We start from the raw sequence: 6,283 nt of genomic DNA, 5'->3' as shown, positions 1-6,283 counted from the left end.
GGCTCAAAAGGCGGCCTATTTTCTTTCAGCACAAATCAGACGATATCATTCTTGTAAAGTATAAATCAATGTTTGGGATACCGGCCAGGTAGTCAGCTTTATGATGTAACACAGTTGTGTACAGAGATGTGTCCCTCGCAGAACACTGGGTCTGGTGATAAAGAAGCGAGCTGTATAATAGTAGGTGATAAGAAACTATGCATCATATGAACACAGTGCTAAACAGAAGTAGTTGTTGACTACATAAATGAAATATTGTTATACTACTATTCTAAAAAAAAATAGAATAAAACCTCTTAAACTTTTACACAAAAACTGCATGAATCAACTTTTTATAGTGTGTTTTGGTGTCTTAGAAATGAAGCTGCTTACTAGAGAAATGTAGGGTTCTTCGGCTTTTCCTCCTGGGAGAACCCATATTGGTTTCTGGTGGATAAATTTGTAAAGGTTTCACCTTTCAACCCAGCTTAAAGAGGGTTCTACCGAGAATCCACCATGAACCATTTCCGTTTAAGGTTCCACCCAGATTGTGGCCTCAGAGTTTCTGCAGATAACTCTCTATGGAGTAATAGTTCAACCCATAATCCTCTGTAGACGTTCTATCCAGAACCTTTCTACCTTCTCATGCCGTGTTCACACCGTCTTCGTGTCAGTTTACTCACAGGTCCATTTGTGTTTATTCGTTTCATTCGTGCTAGACGCCGGAGAGGGGGAGGGGCTTATCTCCATGGAAACTGTTGTCAACTCATCCATTTATTTCCGCCATCAACCATGCAAGAAATAACTAGAAATAACTACTATATCTGCTTTATACTCGTTGTGGCAGTCCCAGATATCCCGGGAAACTAAACGCCGTCTTGTCTGGTTCATAACATCATCCGGTGGCGCCGTATTCACTGAATCCAGCGAGCCACCCGTCGGCTGGTTTACTACAGCTGTGTGGACCGAAAATAAACTATTTTACTGTGATTTAATTATAATAAATGTACAAAAAGGGACGCCGAAATAACAACACAATGATGGTTGTTTGTAAAAAGTGAGAATTCATGTTTTGTTAGTTCTCTCTGCAAGACGACAAGGAAATCACTTTTAAAAAGCTTGTTTTGTGAACGGAGCTCGGATCGATGACAGAGTGACAGGAGGAGAATCTCAATGCTGATTGGCTGTTCGCAACACAGCGTCACGCAAATTTTTCGCGTGATGCTGATATTTCGCATGATATTTCAACTCTGGCGAATGAGGCGAATTTCGCAATTTCGCCTCATTCGCGACGCAAGGCTCGAGTTCGCGTCTACTCGCGTATATTTGCGTCTGTGAATTGACTTTACATGTAAACTGAACGCGCGAAAAATTCGCTTCGCTTTTGGTGTGAACACGGCATAAGGGCGCTAACAAGAACCCACCAAGGTGGTTCTACAGAGAATCCTTTTTATATTCCAAGGATTTCCTCAAGACCCCACCACAGTGGTTCTACCGAGAACCCTGATACATTTCAAGGGTTTAAAGGGCAGAGTAATCAGGGCATAAAGTATTCTCACATTTTCTTACATTTCTGCTGCTACTTTTTTTAAAATGGGAGAAAACAGGAGTCGTTTCCCCAAATCCATCTCAGCTCTGTCAGAAATAACACAATCTGAAATGTCACATTACTTATTTATAGAAGCAAAAGACGTTGTGATTGCACCTGCCATGTTTTCTTTGCCCTCCGGTTTCTTAAGCGGATACATTAAAGTTTTGGGCTGCTGAGTCTGTGCCTTTTTTCTTTTCCTGTTTTTGCAGGACCATCATAAATATGTAAGTGCCCTCCCTAATGGCTTTTCCTGGAAACTCCAAGAGTCTCCAAGTGGTGGAACAAGATTCCTCCAATGCAAATATTAGTTTGCAGAGGAGTAACGTAATGCTTCAGGTAATTTTACAAATACAAGGTCTTAACGAAAAATCTAACCATGTATGTAAATGTTTACGCATTTGCAGGGCTCAATTTAATTTAATCTTCCAAGGACTTTCCCAGGTGCAGATGCCTCCGTATGACCGGGACAAGGGATGGAGGGAGAGCTTGTTTCCTCTGGTGGGTGGTGAGGAAGAGAGGGAGGGCGGGTGGGAAGTGGTGGAGATTGAGGAAGAGGAAGGGGGAAGTATGGAGGTGTTACAGACCTAAGCAGGTGTGACAGTTCTGAAAGCTTTCACGGGGAAAAGAAGGTTTCTCTGGCCTCGTAGCGATGCTAAACTGAGCGTGACCCTCAGTCTGAACCCAGCTATCTCTCTCTCTCTGTCTCGCATGCTTTCTTGCCTAAATCGCCCCAAGAGCAGGAAAGCCCTCCACTGAGAGCGTGACACTAAAGGATTTAAGCTTACACATCCCCCATTCTCCTTTAATTCAACTCTCCTCCGCTTACATTTTATCTTTCTTTTTTGAACTATTGTCAATTTAAGAACTACTGTAGACAATATGGATGCCAGCCAAATTACTTAACATTGCATATCATCCTTTTAGGGCCTCCTCTGATGAGAGGACCATGATCACATTTATTTTCCTTCCCTTTTCTGACCAGAAAAGATCATTTGACTGCGTTGTGGTAGGTTTTTGGCCATACTCAGGATTGACTACTGGATAAATTGTTATAAAATGTTCCACATATCAAGTCATGGTTCCCAGAGGATGAATCCTACTGTCTTAGGCTATCTCTTGAATGTTCTTAAAGCACCAAAATGAAGTTGACACTTTTGTTTGTTGGTGAAATGTCACGAAAAATATTGGATGTGTTGCAATGACATTTTGCACAGAGAGTCATTGTTCCCAGAGGAAGAATCCTTCAGACTTAGGTGATCTATTGAATGTTCCTAAACTGCCAAAATGAAGATGACACTTTTGATTTTCTGTGAAATGTCTCAAGAGCTATTGGATGTGTTGCCATGACATTTTGTAAAGAGAGTCATGGTTCCCAGAGGAAGAATCCAATTGGTTTTGGTGATTTCCTAAAGGTTGCTATAGCCCCAAAATGAAGTTGGCACTTTTGTTTTTAGGGTGATCTCTCCGAAACTGTAGGATGGGTTGCCATGAAAATACGGTACAGACATTCACGGCCCCCAGAGGATGAATCCTAACTACTGTGGTGACCTTCAGAGTCTTCCACTAGTGCCAACGTGATTTCTCTCAACAACTATTGGATGGATCGCCATGAAATTTCGTAAACACATTCACGTTCCCCTCAGAATAAAATCCCTTTGATGACCTCTTATCTTTTCATCTAGCGCCATACTTGATGTTTAATGCTAATTAGCAAATATTAGGATGCAAACATGCTTAACTATGATAGAGAACACGGTAAACATTACTGCTGCCAAACAGAAGCGTTTTCACATTGTCATTGGGAGCACGTTAGCATGCTGATGTTAGCATAAATACTTACAGCCTCACAGAGCCAAAAGCAGGTATGACTCTGGTCTTATATACTGCAGTTTGTAATAAAATGCAGTGAAACCTGACATAAGGAGCTCCTAAGAATTTTATTAGCTGACTATTTGTGGAGTTTTAGAGTCCCATGATACTCTAAATGCTGTTTTGCAGGCTCCTCTGCACAAACAAGGACAAAACTCCAGGGGAGCACTGAATCCTTGCCACTTTTTTTCAAGTCTTTCCTGCATGAAAAATGGTCAGATGCAAAGATCTGGAATAGCAGCGGCTCATATAAGCCTAACCCCGGTGTTTACCCCCTTCCATCTGCCCCTGTTTACCCCAGACTGTGGCTCTGTATGTTAGGGGACAGGGGAAGTCCACACAAGCAGAAGGCAAGAGTGCGAGCCATCGGATTGGAACCCCTCCACCTGCCAAGAGAAGTAACTCTTCCTTTTTTATGAGCCGATTTGAAATTCAGCTCACAGTCTATCCATTCTGTCAATGACAAGAGGAGGCAAGACAACCTTGCAACCCCCACCCCCCAACACTAATAACACTAGGGTGACCATATTTTCATTTGGGAAAACCAGGACACCTTGTCGGGGGGGGTTGAAGGTGGGGCAGGGCGGGGGGGGGTGGCTGGGGGTGGGCGGTCATGTGGAGGATGCTGCTGCTTTAATAGTATTTTATTATTATTCAATTATACCGGTATATTATATTATATAGATAGAACAAGATATTTACAGTTGGTTTATTAAAAATGCTTTTCAGTAAAAGTCAATAACAATAACTCCAATAACAAATGCCATCGGATTGGAACCCCTCCACCTGCCAAGAGAAGTAACTCTTCCTTTTTTATGAGCCGATTTGAAATTCAGCTCACAGTCTATCCATTCTGTCAATGACAAGAGGAGGCAAGACAACCTTGCAACCCCCCCTAAAAATAACCCGGGACACCCGGGACCCCCCAACACTAATAACACTGTAACGGTCAGAGATAGATCAAGCTGAACGCTGATAGTTAGAGCGAGGTTTTTTCGGCCCTCCCATAAGAGTTTATCGCAGACCATATTTGCCTTCATTTGTTTTGAGCAGATGCATTCATGGATACCGCCGCGGTCGATTGTAATGGTTTTCACTCCGGCAATGGACTTGTTTGTTCAAAGTGCAACCGCCTGCACATACTGCACACTACTGTATACGCTTAAAGACCCAATACACATGGGATGATCTGCTCTGGATTTGTATGCATTAGGCCAGCTCTAACCTCTGACCTCTTGTGCTCCACTCAGCGACCTGACAGGTTCATTACCAGCGTCTGATCGGACAAATCAATCCTTTAGAGTTCGCTCCAAATATTCTCCTCTGTACGATTCTCACATTAGTGTTCAATGGAAGTGGGGGAGGGAAAATGTAGGAGAATGGACAACAACAAAAAAGGGCTTCTTCTGATGGACCCAGTTTCATCAGCAACAGTTTCAGACTCATGCTCTTTGTTATGATCAGCTCTGCCACTAAGGGGCAGTAGAGAGCCTGGAATGAAAGCAGCGTACCACATCCCCCATGACACACTGTGTGAACCGTTATATTAACAAATGAAACACTGAAGATGTGTTATCGTCATTAACTTATACATACCAATTAATACGCACTTGATATGAAGATGTGTTATATTACATAACAACTCAATATATAATATATTTGGAATATGATCGTATTGTAGTTTAGTTTCTATACACAGATTTATGTTTGTCTAGAATGGATTCAACTCTATCTATCTATCTATCTATCTATCTATCTATCTATCTATCTATCTATCTATCTATCTATCTATCTATCTATCTATCTATCTATCTATCTATCTATCTATCTATCTATCCATCTATCCATCTATCTATCTATCTCTATCATCTATCTATCTATCCATCTATCTATCTATCTATCTATCTATCCATCTATCTATCTATCTATCTATCCATCTATCTATCTATCTATCTATCTATCTATCTATCTATCTATCTATCTATCTATCTATCTATCTATCTATCTATCTATCTATCTATCTATCTATCTATCCATCCATCCATCCATCCATCCATCCATCCATCCATCCATCCATCCATCCATCCATCCATCCATCCATCCATCCATCTATCTATCTATCTATCTATCTATCTATCTATCTATCTATCTATCTATCTATCTATCTATCTATCTATCTATCTATCTATCTATCTATCTATCTATCTATCTATCCATCTATCCATCTATCTATCTATCTAAAACACAACAATTCATAGTTTATTTCCAATTTTCATGTCACTCCGCTCAGGTGAGATAATGTGATAATTCCAAAAATGGAAAATAACTCCATAATCAAGATTAAGGCATTTTTGTGACTCCATTAGACAAAACTTTCAATACTACTGATCCAATCAGTTTCTCTAAATAATCTAACAATATCGTATGAAATGATTCATAAAACACATGAGATGAATAATCTACATAAAAAAGTTCATCTGTCTATAATATAGTAAACCCTAATTACCATAAATGGTCATTAATTAGTTCACCTGAGCGCCTCTGCCTCTGACATACACATATCATTGCAAAAGTTCTCATTTGAGTTTCAGTTTATTATACCAGGACATGTTTTCTTTATTATAACATCAGGAGAACGGGCACACCCATACACCATCACCGACACATCTGACGGTGGGACGGATCATCTCTGCTGGAGGACTCCGGGAGGCGGCGTCAGATCTGAGCTCATTTCCGCCGGCTGGAGCGCGTCGGATCACTGTCCACCGGCTCCACCGCTGCTCTCTCCCATTCCCGTCCAGTCTGTGCTGCTGCAAAGAAGGGACCTCCAGTCAGCTGAGGGAG

This window comes from Anoplopoma fimbria, chromosome 10 (genome assembly GCF_027596085.1).
Source record: "Anoplopoma fimbria isolate UVic2021 breed Golden Eagle Sablefish chromosome 10, Afim_UVic_2022, whole genome shotgun sequence".
Classification (NCBI taxonomy): Eukaryota; Metazoa; Chordata; class Actinopteri; order Perciformes; family Anoplopomatidae; genus Anoplopoma; species Anoplopoma fimbria.
The sequence above is the reverse complement of the archived record's forward strand: the minus strand, read 5'-3'. Positions refer to the sequence as shown.